This window comes from Ambystoma mexicanum, chromosome 2p, assembly GCF_040938575.1.
Source record: "Ambystoma mexicanum isolate Mex_15411 chromosome 2p, UKY_AmexF1_1, whole genome shotgun sequence".
NCBI classification, from domain to species: Eukaryota; Metazoa; Chordata; class Amphibia; order Caudata; family Ambystomatidae; genus Ambystoma; species Ambystoma mexicanum.
Window position 1 is genome coordinate 50,655,718 of NC_090923.1, and position 22,743 is coordinate 50,678,460.

Here is a 22,743-nt window from a genome sequence, read left to right on the forward strand (position 1 = left end):
CAGGCCACTCACCCATTCTGCCTTCTTCCTCAGATAGATCCTGGGCCACTCTTCAGGCTTGTATTCTCTTTGGGTTAGTATCCAGGCCACTCACCCATTCTGCCTTCTTCCTGGGGTGGTTCCCGGTCCACTCTTCAGGTTTGTGTTCTCCCTGGGTTAGTATCCTGGTGACTCACCTGTCCTGCCTTCTTCCTGGGATGGATCCCTGTCCATTCTTCAGGCTTGTATTCTCTCTGAGTTTGTATCCAGGCCACTCACCCGTTCTGCCTTGTTCCTGTGTCAGATCCCAGGCCACTCTTCAGGCTTGTATTCTCTCTGGGTTAATATCCAGGCCACTCACCCGTTCTGCCTTCTTCCTGGCATGAATCCTTGCCCACTCTTCAGACTTGCATTCTCCCTGGGTTAGTATCCAGGCCACTCACCCATTCTGCCTTATTCCTGGGGTGGATCTCGAGCCACCCTTCAGGCTTGTATTCTCTCTGGGGTAGTATCCAGGCCTCTCACCCATTCTGCCTTCTTCCTGGGATGGATCCTGGTACACTCCTCAGGCTTGTATTCTCTCTGAGTTTGTATCCAGGCCACTCACCCGTTCTGCCTTCTTCCTGGGATGGATCCTGGTACACTCCTCAGGCTTGTGTTCTCCCTGGGTTAGTATCGTGGTGACTCACCTGTTCTGCCTTCTTCCTGGGATGGATCCCGGGCCACTCTTCAGGCTTGTATTCTCTCTGAGTTTGTATCCAGGCCACTCACCCGTTCTGCCTTCTTCCTGGGATGGATCCTGGTACACTCCTCAGGCTTGTATTCTCCCTGGGTTAGTATCCAGGCCTGTCACCCATTCTGCCTTCTTCCTGGGATGGATCCTGAGACACTCTTCAGGCTTGTATTCTCCCTGGGTTAGTATCCAGGCCTCTCACCATTCTGCCTTCTTCCTGGGATGGATCCTGGGCCACTCCTCAGGCTTGTATTCTCAATGGGTTAGTATGCAGGCCACTCACCCGTTCTGCCTTCTTCCTGGGATGGATCCTGGTCCACACTTCAGGATTGTATTCTCTCTCGGTTAGTATCAAGGCCACTCACCCGTTCTGCCTTCTTCCTGGGATCCAGGCCACTCCTCAGGCTTGTGTTATCCTTGGGTTAGTATCCAGGCCACTCACCCTTTCTGCCTTTTCCCTGGGGTGGATTACGGGGCACCCTTCAGGCTTGTATTCTCACTGGATTAGTATCCTGGCACTCACCTGTTCTGCCTTCTTCCTGAGGTGGATCCCGAGCCACTCTTCAGGCTCTTATTCTCTGTGGGTTAGTATCCAGGCCACTCTCCCATCCTGCCTGCTGCCTGGGATACAGGCCACCCTTCAGCCTCGTATTCTCTATGGCTTGGTATCCAGGCTAATCACCTGTTCTGCCTTCCTCCTGGGGTGGATCCCTGGCAACTCTTCAGGCTCTTATTCTCTCTGGGTTAGTACCTAGGCCACTTATTATTTCTGCCTTTTTCCTGGGGTGGATCCCGAGCCACTCTTCAGGCTTTTATTCTCTGTGGGGTCGTATCCAGGACACTCTCCCATCCTGCCTTCTGCCTGGGATCCAGGCCACGATTCAGGCTTGTATTCTCCCTGGATTAGTATGCAGGTCACTCACCCGTTCTGCCTTCTTCCTGGCATGAATCCTTGCCCACTCTTCAGACTTGCATTCTCCCTGGGTTAGTATCCAGGCCACTCACCCATTCTGCCTTCTTCCTGGGGTGGATCTCGAACCACTCTTCATGCTTGTATTCTTTCTGGGTTAGTATCAAGGCCACTCTCTCAACATGCCTTCTGCCTGGTCCTTCTGCCTGGGATCCAGGCCACCCTTCAGGCTTGTATTCTCTCTGGGATAGTATCCAGGCCCCTCAACCATTCTGCCTTCTTCCTGGGCTGGATCCTGGGCCATTCCTCAGGCTTGTATTCTCAATGGGTTAGTATCAAGGCCACTCACCCATTGTGCCTTCTTCCTTGGATCCCGGCCACTCTTCAGGCTTGTATTCTCTCTGGGTTAGTATCCAGGCCTCTCACCCATTCTGCCTTCTTCCTGGGTCAGATCCCAGGCCACGCTTCAGGCTTTTATTCTCTCTGGGTTAGTATGCAGGCCACTCACCCGTTCTGCCTTCTTCCTGGGATGAATCTCGGGCCACTCTACAGGCTTGTATTCTCTGTGGGGTCGTATCCAGGCCACTCTCCCATCCTGCCTTCTGCCTGGGATCCAGGCCACCGTTCAGGCTTGTGTTCCCCCTGGATTAGTATGCAGGTCACTCACCCGTTCTGCCTTCTTCCTGGGATGGATCCAGGGCCACTCTTCAGGCTTGTATACTCTCTGGGTTAGTATCTAGACCATTCACCTGTTCTGCCTTCTTCCTGGGGTGGATACTGGCCCACTCTTGAGGTTGGTATTCTCTATGGGTTAGTATCAAGGCCGCTCACCCGTTCTGCCTTCTTCCTGGGATCTAGGATACTCTTCAGGCTTGTATTCTCTCTGTGTTAGTATCAAGGCCACTCACCCGTTCTGCCTTCTTCCTGGGATGGATCCCGGGTTACCCTTCAGGCTTGTATTCTCTCTGGGTTAGTATACAAGCTACTCACCCATTCTGCCCTCTTTCTGGGATGCCGGTCCACTCTTCAGGCTTGTATTCTCCCTGGGTTAGTATCCAGGCCACTCACCCATTCTGCCTTCTTCCTCGGATAGATCATGGGCCACTCTTCAGGCTTGTATTCTCTTTGGGTTAGTATCCAGGCCACTCACCCATTCTGCCTTCTTCCTGGGGTGGATCCTGGTCCACTCTTCAGGCTTGTGTTCTCCCTGGGTTAGTATCCAGGCCACTCACCCGTTCTGCCTTCTTCCTGTGTCAGATCCCAGGCCACTCTTCAGGCTTGTATTCTCTCTGGGTTAGTATCCAGGCCACTCACCTGTTCTGCCTTCTTTCTGTGTCAGAGCCCAGGCCACTCTTCAGGCTTGTATTCGTTCTGGGTTAGTTTGCAGGCAACTCCCCTGTTCTGCCTTCTTCCTGGGGTGGATCCTGGTCCACTCTTCAGGTTTGTATTCTCCCTGGGTTAATATCCAGGCCTCTCACCCATTCTGCATTCTTCCTGGGATGGATCCTGGGCCACTACTCAGCCTTGTATTCTCAATGGGTTAGTATCAAGGCCACTCTCCCATTCTGCCTTCTTCCTCGGATAGATCATGGGCCACTCTTCAGGCTTGTATTCTCTTTGGGTTAGTATCCAGGCCACTCACCCATTCTGCCTTCTTCCTGGGGTGGATCCTGGTCCACTCTTCAGGCTTGTGTTCTCCCTGGGTTAGTATCCAGGCCACTCACCCGTTCTGCCTTCTTCCTGTGTCAGATCCCAGGCCACTCTTCAGGCTTGTGTTCTCCCTGGGTTAGTATCCAGGCCACTCACCCGTTCTGCCTTCTTTCTGTGTCAGAGCCCAGGCCACTCTTCAGGCTTGTATCCATTCTGGGTTAGTTTGCAGGCAACTCCCCTGTTCTGCCTTCTTCCTGGGGTGGATCCTGGTCCACTCTTCAGGTTTGTATTCTCCCTGGGTTAATATCCAGGCCTCTCACCCATTCTGCCTTCTTCCTGGGATGGATCCTGGGCCACTACTCAGGCTGTATTCTCTCTGGGTTAGTATCTAGACCACTCACCCGTTCTGCCTTCTTCTTGGGATGGATCCCGGGTACCCTTCAGGCTTGTATTCTCTCTGGGTTAGTATACAGGCTACTCACCCATTCTGCCCTCTTTCTGGGATGCCGGTCCACTCTTCAGGCTTGTATTCTCCCTGGGTTAGTATCCAGGCCACTCACCCATTCTGCCTTCTTCCCCGGATAGATCCTGGGCCACTCTTCAGGCTTGTATTCTCTTTGGGTTAGTATCCAGGTCACTCACCCATTCTGCCTTCTTCCTGGGGTGGTTCCTGGTCCACTCTTCAGGCTTGTGTTCTCCCTGGGTTTGTATCCTGGTGACTCACCTGTCCTGCCTTCTTCCTGGGATGGATCCCTGTCCATTCTTTAGGCTTGTATTCTCTCTGAGTTTGTATCCAGGCCACTCACCCGTTCTGCCTTCTTCCTGTGTCAGACCCCAGGCCACTCTTCAGGCTTGTATTCGTTCTGGGTTAGTTTGCAGGCAACTCCCCTGTTCTGCCTTATTCCTGGGGTGGATCCCGGGCCACTCTTCAGGCTTGTATTCTCTCTGGGTTAATATCCAGGCCACTCACCCGTTCTGCCTTCTTCCTGGCATGAATCCTTGCCCACTCTTCAGGCTTGTATTCTCCCTGGGTTAGTATCCAGGCCACTCACCCATTCTGCCTTCTTCCTGAGTCAGATCCCAGGCCACGCTTCAGGCTTTCATTCTCTCTGGGTTAGTATGCAGACCACTCACCCATTCTGCCTTCTTCCTGGGATGAATCTCGGGCCACTCTACAGGCTTGTATTCTCTCTCTGTTAGTATCCTGGCCACTCACCTGTTCTTCCTTCTTCCTGGGGTGCATCTCGAGCCACTCTTCTTGCTTTTATTCTCGGTGCGGTCGTATCCAGGCCACTCTCCCATCCTGCCTTCTGCCTGGGATCCAGGCCACCGTTCAGGCTTGTATACTCTCTGGGTTAGTATCTAGACCATTCACCTGTTCTGCCTTCTTCCTGGGGTGGATACTGGCCCACTCCTGAGGTTGGTATTCTCTATGGGTTAGTATCAAGGCCGCTCACCCGTTCTGCCTTCTTCCTGGGATCCAGGCTACTCTTCAGGCTTGTATTCTCTCTGTGTTAGTATCAATGCCACTCACCCGTTCTGCCTTCTTCTTGGGATGGATCCCGGGTTACCCTTCAGGCTTGTATTCTCTCTGGGTTAGTATACAGGCTACTCACCCATTCTGCCCTCTTTCTGGGATGCCGGTCCACTCTTCAGGCTTGTATTCTCCCTGGGTTAGTATCCAGGCCACTCACCCATTCTGCCTTCTTCCTGGGGTGGTTCCCGGTCCACTCTTCAGGCTTGTGTTCTCTCTGAGTTTGTATCCAGGCCACTCACCCGTTCTGCCTTCTTCCTGTGTCAGATCCCAGGCTACTCTTCAGGCTTGTTTTCGTTCTGGGTTAGTTTGCAGGCAACTCCCCTGTTCTGCCTTATTCCTGGGGTGGATCCGGGGCCACTCTTCAGGCTTGTATTCTCTCTGGGTTAATATCCAGGCCACTCACCCGTTCTGCCTTCTTCCTGGCATGAATCCTTGCCCACTCTTCAGACTTGCATTCTCCCTGGGTTAGTATCCAAGCCACTCACCCATTCTGCCTTCTTCCTGGGGTGGATACTGGCCCACTCCTGAGGTTGGTATTCTCTATGGGTTAGTATCAAGGCCGCTCACCCGTTCTGCCTTCTTCCTGGGATCCAGGCTACTCTTCAGGCTTGTATTCTCTCTGTGTTAGTATCAATGCCACTCACCCGTTCTGCCTTCTTCTTGGGATGGATCCCGGGTTACCCTTCAGGCTTGTATTCTCTCTGGGTTAGTATACAGGCTACTCACCCATTCTGCCCTCTTTCTGGGATGCCGGTCCACTCTTCAGGCTTGTATTCTCCCTGGGTTAGTATCCAGGCCACTCACCCATTCTGCCTTCTTCCTGGGGTGGTTCCCGGTCCACTCTTCAGGCTTGTGTTCTCTCTGAGTTTGTATCCAGGCCACTCACCCGTTCTGCCTTCTTCCTGTGTCAGATCCCAGGCTACTCTTCAGGCTTGTTTTCGTTCTGGGTTAGTTTGCAGGCAACTCCCCTGTTCTGCCTTCTTCCTGGTTTGGATCTCGAGCCACTCTTCATGCTTGTATTCTCTCTGGGGTAGTATCCAGGCCCCTCAACCATTCTGCCTTCTTCCTGGGGTGGATCCTGGGCCTCTCTTCAGGCTTGTATTCTCTCTGAGTTAGTATCAAGGCCACTCACTGTTCTGCCTTCTTCCTGGGATGGATCCTGGTCCACTCTTCAGGCTTGTATTCTCTCTGAGTTTGTATCCAGGCCACTCACCCGTTCTGCCTTCTTCCTGGGATGGATCCTGGTACACTCCTCAGGCTTGTATTCTCCCTGGGTTAGTATCCAGGCCTCTCACCCATTCTGCCTTCTTCCTGGGATGGATCCTGGGCCACTCCTCAGGCTTGTATTCTCAATGGGTTAGTATCAAGGCCACTCACCCATTCTGCCTTCTTCCTGGAATCCCGGCCACTCTTCAGGCTTGTATTTTCTCTGGGTTAGTAACCTGGCGACTCACCTGTTCTGCCTTCTTCCTAGGGTGGATCCCGAGCCTCTCTTCAGGCTTGTATTCTTGCAGCGGTATTATCCAGGCCACTCTCCCATCCTTCCTTCTGCCTGGGATCCAGGCCACACTTCAGGCTTGTATTCTCCCTGGATTAGTATCCAGGCCACTCACCCGAACTGCCTTCTTCCTGTTTCAGATCCCAGGCCACTCCTCAGGCTTGTATTCTCCATGGGTTAGTATCCAGGCCACTCACTCTTTCTGCCTTCTTCCTGGGATAAATCCCGGGCCACTCTACAGGCTTGTATTCTCTCTTTGTTAGTATCCTGGCCACTCACCTGTTCTTCCTTCTTCCTGGGGTGGATCCCGAGCCAATCTTCAGGCATTTATTCTCTGTGGAGTCGTATCCAGGCCACTCTCCCATCCTGCCTTCTGCCTGCGATCCAGGCCACCGTTCAGGCTTGTATTCTCCCTGGATTAGAATGCAGGTCACTCACCTGTTCTGCCTTCTTCCTGGGATGGATCCTGGGCCACTCTTCAGGCTTGTATTCTCCCTGGGTTAGTATCCAGGCCTCTCACCCATTCTGCCTTCTTCCTGGGATGGATCCTGGGCCACTCTTCAGGCTTGTATTCTCCCTGGGTTAGTATCCAGGCCTCTCACCCATTCTGCCTTCTTCCTGGGATGGATCCTGGCCACCCTTCAGGCTTGTATTCTCTCTGGGTTAGTATCCAGGCCACTCACCCGAACTGCCTTCTTCCTGTTTCAGATCACAGGCCACTCCTCAGGCTTGTATTCTCCATGGGTTAGTATCCAGGCCCCTCACTCTTTCTGCCTTCTTCCTGGGATGAATCCCGGGCCACTCTACAGGCTTGTATTCTCTCTTTGTTAGTATCCTGGCCACTCACCTGTTCTTCCTTCTTCCTGGGGTGGATCCCGAGCCAATCTTCAGGCATTTATTCTCTGTGGAGTCGTATCCAGGCCACTCTCCCATCCTGCCTTCTGCCTGGGATCCAGGCCACCGTTCAGGCTTGTATTCGCCCTGGATTAGAATGCAGGTCACTCACCTGTTCTGCCTTCTTCCTGGGATGGATCCTGGGCCACTCTTCAGGCTTGTATTCTCCCTGGGTTAGTATCCAGGCCACTCACCCATTCTGCCTTCTTCCTGAGTCAGATCCCAGGCCACGCTTCAGGCTTTCATTCTCTCTGGGTTAGCATGCAGGCCACTCACCCGTTCTTCCTTCTTCCTGGGGTGCATCTCGAGCCACTCTTCATGCTTTTATTCTCGTTGGGGTCGTATCCAGGCCACTCTCCCATCCTGCCTTCTGCCTGGGATCCAGGCCACCGTTCAGGCTTGTATACTCTCTGGGTTAGTATCAAGGCCACTCACTCATTCTGCCTTCTTCCTGGGGTGGATACTGGCCCACTCTTGAGGTTGGTATTCTCTATGGGTTAGTATCAAGGCCGCTCACCCGTTCTGCCTTCTTCCTCGGATCCAGGCTACTCTTCAGGCTTGTATTCTCTCTGTGTTAGTATCAATGCCACTCACCCGTTCTGCCTTCTTCTTGGGATGGATCCCGGGTTACCCTTCAGGCTTGTATTCTCTCTGGGTTAGTATACAGGCTACTCACCCATTCTGCCCTCTTTCTGGGATGCCGGTCCACTCTTCAGGCTTGTATTCTCCCTGGGTTAGTATCCAGGCCACTCACCCATTCTGCCTTCTTCCTCGGATAGATCCTGGGCCACTCTTCAGGCTTGTATTCTCTTTGGGTTAGTATCCAGGCCACTCACCCATTCTGCCTTCTTCCTGGGGTGGTTCCCGGTCCACTCTTCAGGCTTGTGTTCTCCCTGGGTTAGTATCCTGGTGACTCACCTGTCCTGCCTTCTTCCTGGGATGGATTCCTGTCCATTCTTCAGGCTTGTATTCTCTCTGAGTTTGTATCCAGGCCACTCACCCGTTCTGCCTTCTTCCTGTGTCAGATCCCAGGCCACTCTTCAGGCTTGTTTTCGTTCTGGGTTAGGTTGCAGACAGCTCCCCTGTTCTGCCTTATTCCTGGGGTGGATCCCGGGCCACTCTTCAGGCTTGTATTCTCTCTGGGTTAATATCCAGGCCACTCACCCGTTCTGCCTTCTTCCTGGCATGAATCCTTGCCCACTCTTCAGACTTGCATTCTCCCTGGGTTAGTATCCAGGCCACTCACCCATTCTGCCTTCTTCCTGGGGTGGATCTCGAGCCACTCTTCATGCTTGTATTCATTCTGGGTTAGTATCAAGGCCACTCTCTCAACATGCCTTCTGCCTGGGATCCAGGCCACCCTTCAGGCTTGTATTCTCTCTGGGGTAGTATCCAGGCCACTCACTGTTCTGCCTTCTTCCTGGGATAGATCCTGGTCCACTCTTCAGGCTTGTATTCTCTCTGAGTTTGTATCCAGGCCACTCACCCGTTCTGCCTTCTTCCTGGGATGGATCCTGGTACACTCCTCAGGCTTGTATTCTCTCTGGGTTAGTATCAAGGCCACTCACTCATTCTGCCTTCTTCCTGGGGTGGATACTGGCCCACTCTTGAGGTTGGTATTCTCTATGGGTTAGTATCAAGGCCGCTCACCCGTTCTGCCTTCTTCCTCGGATCCAGGCTACTCTTCAGGCTTGTATTCTCTCTGTGTTAGTATCAATGCCACTCACCCGTTCTGCCTTCTTCTTGGGATGGATCCCGGGTTACCCTTCAGGCTTGTATTCTCTCTGGGTTAGTATACAGGCTACTCACCCATTCTGCCCTCTTTCTGGGATGCCGGTCCACTCTTCAGGCTTGTATTCTCCCTGGGTTAGTATCCAGGCCACTCACCCATTCTGCCTTCTTCCTCGGATAGATCCTGGGCCACTCTTCAGGCTTGTATTCATTCTGGGTTAGTATCAAGGCCACTCTCTCAACATGCCTTCTGCCTGGGATCCAGGCCACCCTTCAGGCTTGTATTCTCTCTGAGTTAGTATCAAGGCCACTCACTGTTCTGCCTTCTTCCTGGGATGGATCCTGAGCCACTCTTCAGGCTTGAATTCTCCCTGGGTTAGTATCCAGGCCACTCACCCATTCTGCCTTCTTCCTGGGGTGGTTCCCGGTCCACTCTTCAGGCTTGTGTTCTCTCTGAGTTTGTATCCAGGCCACTCACCCGTTCTGCCTTCTTCCTGTGTCAGATCCCAGGCTACTCTTCAGGCTTGTTTTCGTTCTGGGTTAGTTTGCAGGCAACTCCCCTGTTCTGCCTTCTTCCTGGTTTGGATCTCGAGCCACTCTTCATGCTTGTATTCTCTCTGGGGTAGTATCCAGGCCCCTCAACCATTCTGCCTTCTTCCTGGGGTGGATCCTGGGCCTCTCTTCAGGCTTGTATTCTCTCTGAGTTAGTATCAAGGCCACTCACTGTTCTGCCTTCTTCCTGGGATGGATCCTGGTCCACTCTTCAGGCTTGTATTCTCTCTGAGTTTGTATCCAGGCCACTCACCCGTTCTGCCTTCTTCCTGGGATGGATCCTGGTACACTCCTCAGGCTTGTATTCTCCCTGGGTTAGTATCCAGGCCTCTCACCCATTCTGCCTTCTTCCTGGGATGGATCCTGGGCCACTCCTCAGGCTTGTATTCTCAATGGGTTAGTATCAAGGCCACTCACCCATTCTGCCTTCTTCCTGGAATCCCGGCCACTCTTCAGGCTTGTATTTTCTCTGGGTTAGTAACCTGGCGACTCACCTGTTCTGCCTTCTTCCTAGGGTGGATCCCGAGCCTCTCTTCAGGCTTGTATTCTTGCAGCGGTATTATCCAGGCCACTCTCCCATCCTTCCTTCTGCCTGGGATCCAGGCCACACTTCAGGCTTGTATTCTCCCTGGATTAGTATCCAGGCCACTCACCCGAACTGCCTTCTTCCTGTTTCAGATCCCAGGCCACTCCTCAGGCTTGTATTCTCCATGGGTTAGTATCCAGGCCACTCACTCTTTCTGCCTTCTTCCTGGGATAAATCCCGGGCCACTCTACAGGCTTGTATTCTCTCTTTGTTAGTATCCTGGCCACTCACCTGTTCTTCCTTCTTCCTGGGGTGGATCCCGAGCCAATCTTCAGGCATTTATTCTCTGTGGAGTCGTATCCAGGCCACTCTCCCATCCTGCCTTCTGCCTGCGATCCAGGCCACCGTTCAGGCTTGTATTCTCCCTGGATTAGAATGCAGGTCACTCACCTGTTCTGCCTTCTTCCTGGGATGGATCCTGGGCCACTCTTCAGGCTTGTATTCTCCCTGGGTTAGTATCCAGGCCTCTCACCCATTCTGCCTTCTTCCTGGGATGGATCCTGGGCCACTCTTCAGGCTTGTATTCTCCCTGGGTTAGTATCCAGGCCTCTCACCCATTCTGCCTTCTTCCTGGGATGGATCCTGGCCACCCTTCAGGCTTGTATTCTCTCTGGGTTAGTATCCAGGCCACTCACCCGAACTGCCTTCTTCCTGTTTCAGATCACAGGCCACTCCTCAGGCTTGTATTCTCCATGGGTTAGTATCCAGGCCCCTCACTCTTTCTGCCTTCTTCCTGGGATGAATCCCGGGCCACTCTACAGGCTTGTATTCTCTCTTTGTTAGTATCCTGGCCACTCACCTGTTCTTCCTTCTTCCTGGGGTGGATCCCGAGCCAATCTTCAGGCATTTATTCTCTGTGGAGTCGTATCCAGGCCACTCTCCCATCCTGCCTTCTGCCTGGGATCCAGGCCACCGTTCAGGCTTGTATTCGCCCTGGATTAGAATGCAGGTCACTCACCTGTTCTGCCTTCTTCCTGGGATGGATCCTGGGCCACTCTTCAGGCTTGTATTCTCCCTGGGTTAGTATCCAGGCCACTCACCCATTCTGCCTTCTTCCTGAGTCAGATCCCAGGCCACGCTTCAGGCTTTCATTCTCTCTGGGTTAGCATGCAGGCCACTCACCCGTTCTTCCTTCTTCCTGGGGTGCATCTCGAGCCACTCTTCATGCTTTTATTCTCGTTGGGGTCGTATCCAGGCCACTCTCCCATCCTGCCTTCTGCCTGGGATCCAGGCCACCGTTCAGGCTTGTATACTCTCTGGGTTAGTATCAAGGCCACTCACTCATTCTGCCTTCTTCCTGGGGTGGATACTGGCCCACTCTTGAGGTTGGTATTCTCTATGGGTTAGTATCAAGGCCGCTCACCCGTTCTGCCTTCTTCCTCGGATCCAGGCTACTCTTCAGGCTTGTATTCTCTCTGTGTTAGTATCAATGCCACTCACCCGTTCTGCCTTCTTCTTGGGATGGATCCCGGGTTACCCTTCAGGCTTGTATTCTCTCTGGGTTAGTATACAGGCTACTCACCCATTCTGCCCTCTTTCTGGGATGCCGGTCCACTCTTCAGGCTTGTATTCTCCCTGGGTTAGTATCCAGGCCACTCACCCATTCTGCCTTCTTCCTCGGATAGATCCTGGGCCACTCTTCAGGCTTGTATTCTCTTTGGGTTAGTATCCAGGCCACTCACCCATTCTGCCTTCTTCCTGGGGTGGTTCCCGGTCCACTCTTCAGGCTTGTGTTCTCCCTGGGTTAGTATCCTGGTGACTCACCTGTCCTGCCTTCTTCCTGGGATGGATTCCTGTCCATTCTTCAGGCTTGTATTCTCTCTGAGTTTGTATCCAGGCCACTCACCCGTTCTGCCTTCTTCCTGTGTCAGATCCCAGGCCACTCTTCAGGCTTGTTTTCGTTCTGGGTTAGGTTGCAGACAGCTCCCCTGTTCTGCCTTATTCCTGGGGTGGATCCCGGGCCACTCTTCAGGCTTGTATTCTCTCTGGGTTAATATCCAGGCCACTCACCCGTTCTGCCTTCTTCCTGGCATGAATCCTTGCCCACTCTTCAGACTTGCATTCTCCCTGGGTTAGTATCCAGGCCACTCACCCATTCTGCCTTCTTCCTGGGGTGGATCTCGAGCCACTCTTCATGCTTGTATTCATTCTGGGTTAGTATCAAGGCCACTCTCTCAACATGCCTTCTGCCTGGGATCCAGGCCACCCTTCAGGCTTGTATTCTCTCTGGGGTAGTATCCAGGCCACTCACTGTTCTGCCTTCTTCCTGGGATAGATCCTGGTCCACTCTTCAGGCTTGTATTCTCTCTGAGTTTGTATCCAGGCCACTCACCCGTTCTGCCTTCTTCCTGGGATGGATCCTGGTACACTCCTCAGGCTTGTATTCTCTCTGGGTTAGTATCAAGGCCACTCACTCATTCTGCCTTCTTCCTGGGGTGGATACTGGCCCACTCTTGAGGTTGGTATTCTCTATGGGTTAGTATCAAGGCCGCTCACCCGTTCTGCCTTCTTCCTCGGATCCAGGCTACTCTTCAGGCTTGTATTCTCTCTGTGTTAGTATCAATGCCACTCACCCGTTCTGCCTTCTTCTTGGGATGGATCCCGGGTTACCCTTCAGGCTTGTATTCTCTCTGGGTTAGTATACAGGCTACTCACCCATTCTGCCCTCTTTCTGGGATGCCGGTCCACTCTTCAGGCTTGTATTCTCCCTGGGTTAGTATCCAGGCCACTCACCCATTCTGCCTTCTTCCTCGGATAGATCCTGGGCCACTCTTCAGGCTTGTATTCATTCTGGGTTAGTATCAAGGCCACTCTCTCAACATGCCTTCTGCCTGGGATCCAGGCCACCCTTCAGGCTTGTATTCTCTCTGAGTTAGTATCAAGGCCACTCACTGTTCTGCCTTCTTCCTGGGATGGATCCTGAGCCACTCTTCAGGCTTGAATTCTCCCTGGGTTAGTATCCAGGACTCTCACCCATTCTGCCTTCTTCCTGAGATGGATCCTGGGCCACTCCTCAGGCTTGTATTCTCCATGGGTTAGTATCAAGGCCACTCACCCATTCTGCCTTCTTCCTGGTCTCCCGGCCACTCTTCAGGCTTGTATTCTCTCTGTGTTAGTAACCTGGCGACTCACCTGTTCTGCCTTCTTCCTGGGGTGGATCCCGAGCCTCTCTTCAGGCTTGTATTCTTGCAGCGGTATTATCCAGGCCACTCTCCCATCCTGCCTTCTGCCTGGGATCCAGGCCACACTTCAGGTTTGTATTCTCTCTGGGTTAGTATCAAGGCCACTCACCCGTTCTGCCTTTTCCCTGGGGTGGATTACGGGGCACCCTTCAGGATTGTATTCTCACTGGGTTAGTATCCTGGCCTTTCACCTGTTCTTCCTTCTTCCTGAGGTGGATCCCGAGCCACTCTTCAGGCTCTTATTCTCTGTGGGTTAGTATCCAGGCCACTCTCCCATCCTGCCTGCTGCCTGGGATACAGGCCACCCGTCAGCCTTGTATTCTCTATGGCTTGGTATCCAGGCCACTCTCCCGTTCTGCCTTCCTCCTGGGGTGGATCCCTGGCAACTCTTCAGGCTTGTATTCTCTCTGGGTTAGTACCCAGGACACTCTCCCGACAAGCCTTCTGCTTGGGATCCAGTGCCCCTTCAGGCTTGTATTCTCTCTGGGCTAGTATCCAGGCCACTCACCCTTTCTGCCTTCTTCCTGGGATGAATCTCGGGCCACTCTACAAGCTTGTATTCTCTCTCTGTTAGTATCCTGGCCACTCACCTGTTCTTCCTTCTTCCTGGGGTGGATCCCGAGCCACTCTTCAGGCTTTTATTCTCTGTGGGGTCGTATCCAGGACACTCTCCCATCCTGCCTTCTGCCTGGGATCCAGGCCACCGTTCAGGCTTGTATTCTCCCTGGATTAGTATGCAGGTCACTCACCCGTTCTGCCTTCTTCCTGGCATGAATCCTTGCCCACTCTTCAGACTTGCATTCTCTCTGGGTTAGTATCCAGGCCACTCATCCGATCTGCCATCTTTCTGTTTCAGATCCCAGGCCACTCTCCAGGCTTGTATTCTCCATGGGTTAGTATCCAGGCCACTCACCCTTTCTGCCTTCTTCCTGGGATGAATCTCGGGCCACTCTACAAGCTTGTATTCTCTCTCTGTTAGTATCCTGGCCACTCACCTGTTCTTCCTTCTTCCTGGGGTGGATCCCGAGCCACTCTTCAGGCTTTTATTCTCTGTGGGGTCGTATCCAGGACACTCTCCCATCCTGCCTTCTGCCTGGGATCCAGGCCACCATTCAGGCTTGTATTCTCCCTGGATTAGTATGCAGGTCACTCACCCGTTCTGCCTTCTTCCTGGCATGAATCCTTGCCCACTCTTCAGACTTGCATTCTCCCTGGGTTAGTATCCAGGCCACTCACCCATTCTGCCTTCTTCCTGGGGTGGATCCCGAACCACTCTTCATGCTTGTATTCTTTCTGGGTTAGTATCAAGGCCACTCTCTCAACATGCCTTCTGCCTGGGATCCAGGCCACCCTTCAGCCTTGTATTCTCTATGGCTTGGTATCCAGGCCACTCTCCCGTTCTGCCTTCCTCCTGGGGTGGATCCCTGGCCACTCTTCAGGCTTGTATTCTCTCTGGGTTAGTATCCAGGCCACTCACCCTTTCTGCCTTCTTCCTGGGATCCAGGCCACCCTTCAGGCTTGTATTCTCTCTGTGTTAGTATCAAGGCCACTCGCCCGTTCTGCCTTCTTCCTGGGATGGTTCCCGGGTTACCCTTCAGGCTTGCATACTCTCTGGGTTAGTATACAGGCTACTCACCCATTCTGCCTTCTTCCTAGGGTGGATCCCGGTCCACTCTTCAGCCTTGTTTTCTCCCTGGGTTAGTATCCTGACCACTCGCCTGTTCTGCCTTCTACCTGGGTGGAACCTGGGCCACTCTTCAGGCTTGTATTCTCTTTGGGTTAGTATCCAGGCCACTCACCCATTCCGCCTGTTCTATGGGTATTTTCCTTGGGTACTGCCCGTTTCCTGTGCTGTAATTTCCTCTGTCTCCCGTTTCTTGCAACTGCAGCATATTTCTCTCCTCTACCCTACAGGACACCCTGATGGTGTGCTTTATTTTCCTTTTCCACTCCTTTTCTACCTTCTCTCTGCTCGCTGTGGTCTTTGCCCACTTTTTTCAATCCTCCCTTTAGACTTCCTTCTCTTCAGTCACTCTCTTCACACTACACGGCCACAGCTACTCCCACACTTTATGTTTTCTTTCCAAACCTCTTCATTGCTCAACGGCACTTCTTACTTCTTTTCCTACTCTTCCTTTTCTCACCTTCTCTGAGCTTTAGGGAACATCCTTGCTTTTCCTCTTACTCCGGCCCCTTTACTATCTCCCTTCCCACCCCTCCTCTTCTAGCTTGCAGGTTTTCTCCTCTCCTCCCATAGTTTCCCACTTCCCCCTTCATTTTTTATTATTGGAAAATAGCTTAAATTAAACTTTGTATATTCACAAAATAAGGAAAATTAATTGCATTACAAAATATAAGTATAAATCACATGATTAAAATAAAAGTTTACGATGGAAAAGTCATACAAATATTTTAACTAATTACAATGAGCTTTTAGAAGAGTGAAAGGAGAAGAAGACTATATAATCATTTCATTGTATAATTTTTTCTGATATTGCACAATTCTGAGATGGAGTTTTTTGGGTCTTCCGTGTAACATAGAGCAATATAAATTCTCATTTTCTAAATGTTCAAAACTGTCTACAAAACAACTAAAGCAATCTTCTGGAATGCTGTAAGGAACAGGACAGTGTATCACGAGGTGCTTTAGGGATTCATGAGGGTCTTGGCAGAATCTACAGGACGCTTTTTCTTTTTGGCCTCTAAAATGAAGGACCTTGCCGGTATATAACAAGTTAAAGTGAATTTGCATAAAGGAGTGGCTGAAGCATCAGTCTGGGCATTGTTTTAGGTAGAATGACATTTCCCCCTTGTTTTGTATTGAACGTTGATTTCTTTTGTTAATCTAAACTTTCCTCGGTCGTCACATGTCATCACCCAGTCAGTATCTAACATATTCTTTTTTGATTTTTCTGAATGTGATAGCAGCATTTCTGTTGTTATCTCAAGATTGGTCATTATTTGTTGACACTGTTATGTAAAACGGTGGAAAGGTTTTCCTATCCCATTCTTCATTTATTTTCCTATCATCGCATATAGAGAGTCGGGCGTATTTATTCTCACCTACGAAATAGTTTCTTCTTCTGTACAAGTGACAGAATAGAATGAATTCGTAGTTCGAAGCGTAGAATACATAAGTTAACACAGGTTGGTAACGAAAGGACCTTCTTCCAGATCTTTCCTTCCAGTCTGCTCAATTCGAATTTATCTAGTTGACTATATATTTTCAGTCCATATGTTAGTGATGGAACGACTTTACTGGTGTAGAATTCTACTAGCGGTTTATGAGTGAATCCGGAAAATTTGTGTTTGCTATATTTCATTTGCCCTATGTATTAGATTCCTCTTGCCCAAAGAGCTGACTTCCCAATCTTATATTTTGTTGGTCTAATGAGGTTGAAACCCAGATATTTAATTTGTGGGGTAACTACTATTGTGGACGGATCGATTTGCCAGTTGAAATTTGCTTTCTTTGTTTTTTTTCCAGTATAACATAGTATGTTCGATTTTGTTGGATTCATTGATAGGCTATTCAATTTACCATATACATGAAAACTATTAAGTAATCTTTGTAAGCCAATTGGTGGCCTGTCTAATAGTAGTATGTCATCTGCATAAGCAACCCACACACTCTGCTCTCCTGCTATTTTCGGGGCTATAAATGATGCTTTCTTGAGAGTATCACTAACATCTGAAATATGCTATTTAAAGAGGCAGGCTGCCAGAATGCACCCCTGCCTTACACCACAATCTGTTTTTATTGGTCCTGAGACTCCACCACTTTGACCTAGTCATACTCTCACATGTGTGTCATTGTGTAATTGAGTTAAGATGTCAAGCAACTGTGGTGGATTCCCCATTCAAGTAATTCTGACCACAACTTGGCTCTATCCACCTTATCGAATGCTAGACTGAGGTTGATACTAGCTACATACATTGGGCAATTCTCTTCAGTGCACGCTTGATCAATCAATGACTGTATGTATAGTCAAATTGCAATAGTCCCTGTTCCTTTTCTGAAGCCTGTTTGGTAACACAAGTGTCTTCCTGTTGCAGTTACCCGTTCTTCAAGACTCTTCAAAACACACCCAGTGAATATTTTACTCTCTACATCGAGGAGTGCAATTGGGCGCTGAATGACGGGCTGTAATCTGCTGCCCCTCTTATAAATGGGTATGATGACTGAAGAGGACCAGGAGTTAGGGAGGACTTCTCTAGCTACGACTTTTTTTGAATAAGGTGTGTAAGATTTTAGCCCACATTTCAGGGTTGTCTTTCAATACAACATTACATAGGCTCTTAGGTCCTGGTTCTAGAGTTGGAGGAGGATTATATGATTTTGAGAATCAATTCTTGAGATACATCTTAGTAGTTGAGTGCCGGAATTCTCTGACCACATTATTAACATGTTCTAAACTATGAGAATTCCATGAGAGCGTGTTCTTTCTTTGATTCATGATAAGATTTTTACAATGGGACATCTTGGCAATTTCAGCATGATGTTTGTTTGTACTGCTATTAGATCATGATCGCGTACAGGATTATGTATCGTTCTTAAGTGGATTAGGGTAGGAAATAGATTCTCTGAGACTATGATATAGTCAAGCCAGGAACTTGAGTTGTCTCTGTGGCGTGTTGGACAAGGGGGCAGGTCTCCCTGCATTTGGCCATTAGCAACTATGAGTCCCCAACCCTCCCAGAAGTCCCTCCAGTGAGTACCATATTCAATTAGTACTTGGGTATGGTGGTTATTAAGATTTATGTTGTGCCCCAAGTCTTTGCTTGGAGGAAAGCAATTCCCATTCAGGTCTCCGACCATTATTATTTCAGAGTTTTGGAAAATTTCTTTATAGCTTTCAAGGAACCTCTCCAGTCCCTCTATCATAATGGAGATTTTACAGTGGGTGGGATGCCATTATATGTTCACTAACAATATACCCCGTTCCTCCTTTTTAATTTGCATCTTTAGATTTACTCCTAAGACTCAATTCAGTGGCCACTATGTCGAGACCTTGTTTGATTATAGTACAGAGGCCTCCCGATGGCCTCTCCCATACTCTCTAATGGCGTTCTACTGGATTATTGTATGGATTAATGTATGGATTAATGTATGGCCATCTCATGTTAGGAGATCTGCGGCATTGGTCTCCTGAAGACATAATACTGAGTAGTCCTTAATAGATGTTAGTATCCCATTATCTTGGGCTAGTTTACAGAAGCCTCTGATATTCCATGACCCTAATATGCAATAGTGATTATCTGTGCTTTCTGAGAGTTTGGGCGAGATCTCGGTGTTACATTTCTGCTCTTGCATGGGTTTACTGCAATGCGACCTGCTCCACAGGGTAGAAACAACCATTGCCCAGTTGGTTTTGTCAATGTTTTGTTTTGTGAGGGCATATGCTTGCCCATGGGTGTTATTCATGTGATATTGTTCCCTCTTTCTCTCAACTCTGTAATTTTCCTTTCTCTCAGTGTTTCTTCATATAACGGGGAAGTCAAGAAACCCAAGTCACTTATTCTTTTTCTTTCTGACAGAATGAGTTCGAAGACAATTCGTGAATGTAACAATTTGTGTCTCTCTTATCGGGAAATTCTATTCTGTCGATGTCGGATAATACTAGTGCTTCTAGATTTGAAATTTCTCCTAGAATGAAGATAGCATTTGTTCTCTTTAGACAGAGCATATAGTCTTGTCCAAAGGTATGGGCAATCATGATTTTTAGGTTCTGAGTTGTCAAGTGGTTTGAGTCATATATGAATTGCTGATGATGTCTGGCTTCTCTCTGATGGGATGTATAGAGGGGACAGACGTAGGTTGTAGTGCACTGTCACCTTGACATCGACCTAAGTCTAGAGCCATAGAGTTAGTGTGTTTAATCAAGCTTAAGTCATTCAAGTAATTTTTTGCATTGAAGCCATGCATGTGTTACGCAACTAAAGCTGCTTTGGATATTACTCCCTACGGTTTTATCATTATATCAGGGTCTGAGACTTTAAAATATTCTTTGATAATTTGGCCAGTGATTGGGCGTGTTTGGGGATGGGGGGGATGAACTGGCACCCTGAAATTTTGTCATATATATAATTTGATTTGAGATGTTTGGAGCAAGTCCCTGGACTCTTTGCTTCTTGCTCTTCTATGGTTACCCAGTTGTTCTCTTCTTGGGGGTGAAATGGATGTTTAGGAGCCACTCCCAAATTTGACATTAGAACTGCCACCATGTGGTCTTCCCTTGTTGTTGCAGTAGGTTGCCGCTCTTCTGTTTCCAGATTTATATATTCTCCGGCTGATTGGCTTTGCAAGCCTTGCCTTGCGACCATGTTGGTTGAATATATATTTGTAGTAAAAAGAGTGAAGCACGGCTAAAAGGGAATTATCCCCACAGTCACTGTGGAATAAGTCTACTTGTCTGTTGGTGGGAGGGTCAAATTTGAAAGCGTCACAGGAATCGAAGAGTAGCACGGCTCAAAGGGAATTATCCCCGCAGTCACTGTGCTAAAAGTTTACTTGTCTGTTGGTGTAAGCGGCAGATTTCAAAGCGACACAGCAATCGAGGAGTAGCCCGGCTCAAAGGAAATTATCCCTGCAGCCACTGTGCTATCCCCGCATTCACCATGCTGTAGGTCTACTTGTTTGGTGATGGGAGGGGCACATTTCAAAGCAACACAACAATCGAGGAGTAGCACGGTTCAAAGGGAACTATCCCTGCAGTCACTGGCCCTCATTACGACCCTGGCGGAAATCGCGGTGCTAAATGCACCGCGGAGCACGGCGGAAAGCTGCCGATAGCGCCATGGAGGATGGCGGATTTTCCGCCCCATTCCGACCTTGGCGGGGCGGTAAATCCACATCCCCCATTTTACCCTTCCCCATTCCCATTTTTGCCCCATAGGGTATAATGGGAGTGGGGAAGGCGTTAATTACGCCACCTCAAAATACGGTGGCGTAATTAACGACAAGGTCCCGTAGCGCCATGGATTTCTCCGCCCGGAAAAACCAGGCGGAAAACGCTCCATGGCGCTACGGAATCTCGTAGTAGGGCGGACGGGTCCGCCGCGAATAACGCTGGCGTAAACCCACTCCGCCAGGGTCGTAATGAGGCCCACTGTGTGTTAAGTCTGCTTTTATTAAGATGTATCTCGCACAAAGTACCTTTGTATCCGTGTTTTCTCTGCTTCCCTCCACCCTCAATGGACCACGACAGACCACTTCTGCCACTTCCGCACCACACTCCGCGCAGCTTGTAATGTTTTGTATGTTTCCTCTGAGAAACGCCTCCCATAGCAGCAATGGTAAGGGAAACAAGACTTGCAGCTTCACTATCCACTGCAGACCACTTCTGACACGTCTGCTTCTCTCCAGATCACCTCTAATTTGCTTTGTTCATCTTGTCCTTGTTATCTGTTCCCTCTTCCTGTAGAGGCTGTTTTCCCCAAACCCTCGTGCCCTTTGGTCCCTCTTGTGCTCTCCGCTCTTCCGTTCTGCTTATCTAATAACATTGAGGTTTATGTTAAATAATGTTGGGTGCAATGAGTGGGCATCGATAGTCTTGTCCCACTCGATTCAACTCCTGGTGAATCCTATCTATGGGTAGCAAGTCAGATGAGAGAGTGTGCTACTTTATAAAGGAATTGAACAGTCTACAGTTGCATCAATGTTTCCTCCCCAATATGCGGGAAGACTCCTCGAATTAGAGTGTTTATATATATTGCATTGGTACCGTTTCCACTCAGATCATTTGAGCATATGTAGAAGAGAATGTAAAGTTGTATTGCTTGTACCTACAGATAAAGTGATAACTGAAAATAAATATTATGAGCACATGGATAGCATTATTGACCTCCTCTCAACCAATCATAATGTTCATAGCATATTAAAAAACAACTGGTATTAACTGCATCTGAACATTCTGACTTCAAAGCAGAAAGGGAAACTATAATGCAATCTCCCTGTAAGGTTTCTTTCAACAAAGCCCCTTCCTTTCTGGGGGGATCTTTTTTCACATCAACGTCCTTTGTAACACACCAGAGAGAAAGCCAAAACAAGGGAATATTCTTTCACTTTCTTATAGATAAATCGCTACTTTTAGATGATGCCTAATGCATACTCATGACAAACCCACTACCGTTTAACTAAAATTGTAATTCTTAGGACAACCCTTTTATTTAAACACTACAAAACGAAACCACATTGATTTTACTTACTGAGTTTGACTATTTCTGTACTTACTATTAAAGTAACATTGTTACTTCACCAACAAAACTTGAAAACATGTATTGCTACCACCACAATGAGCGAATAGACTTACAGACATTGCATGGGTCATTATGACTTGGGATAATGACCCCCTCCCTCCCCCCCACTTATGGCTCTCAGCTTCATTTCATGCCATAACTTGTTGGCGGGTCATTATCCTGCAATAATGAGCCTTCCCTTGGTCTATATTAAGAGGGTTAGGTGACATCTGTTAAAAGCAGACTTACTGCATGGTAAACAGGCAGGGGCAGGGAGTACAAGTAAGACAAACACGGTAGGTTCCTACTTGAGGTGTACTCAGAATGAGGGTAGAGTTTCTCGGAGGGTAAGGGGAAACTCTAACCTTCTGAGCTGCTTACTATTACAGGGCCCCAGTCTGAATGCTCATGGAAAGGAGCAGCAGGAGTGCGTGCCTGCGTCTGGACTCTAAGGCACAAACAAGGAACCAGTACTCACAAGACTGAAGCCTCTACAAGTCCAGCAGGAACTGAATAGTGACTGCTTCCTGAAACAGGTAACAGAACACTGTTAACAATATGGCACAAGGTACAATACTGAAACACGACAAAGGACATGGGCAGAGAGAGATTGTCTGCTGGGAAACCTAGCAGTCAAACTCTGAACAAAGGAATTGCACAATCACAAGTGAGTAAAAGTACAGTAACAGAAATATACAAGGAAACAATAGGAAGTCAAAGTGGGCAAGATTCAGGACAGAACACTAAGGACCGGAATCAAGAAACAGTGGACTGAACTGTGGACCAGGAACAAAAAAACTCAGGTCCAAAATTCTGGACCAGAATAACAAGAACTGAACTGTAGAAAATGAATTGTAATTATGGACTCTGATAACAAAGGCAGGACTGCAGACAGATAACAAGGAAACTCAGGACTGGAATCTAGGAAGCTAAAGACAGGTAACACAGACCTTTGGGCACAGAACAAGGAACGGCAGGCAGGGAACAAGATATTTGGTGGTAGAGAACAATGGGCTGCAGACAGAGTAGAGGACTGCAAGCAGGGGCGCAGGGTTGCAGTGCAGAAACTAAGGACATAGGTGCAGAAGGCAGGAGAATGTTGGCAGAGTGGCAGGGATGCAAGGCAGAGAGCACTGCACCGGAACAGGTTCTCAAAACAGCAACAGGACACAGCAGAAATCCAAGAATCAAAGCACAGGCGGCTGGCAGCAAACACATTGCAAGAGCCCTGTGCCCCTGCAGGTAGCTGCTAA

The 22,743-nt window shown here is 49.3% G+C and overlaps 1 protein-coding gene across 2 annotated transcripts in view; it reads left to right on the plus strand.

Annotated features, from left to right (window-relative positions):
- LOC138566188 (ankyrin repeat domain-containing protein 23-like) overlaps positions 1-22,743 on the plus strand; it is a 120,693-nt gene that overhangs the window by 26,810 nt on the left and 71,140 nt on the right. The window lies entirely within an intron of this gene.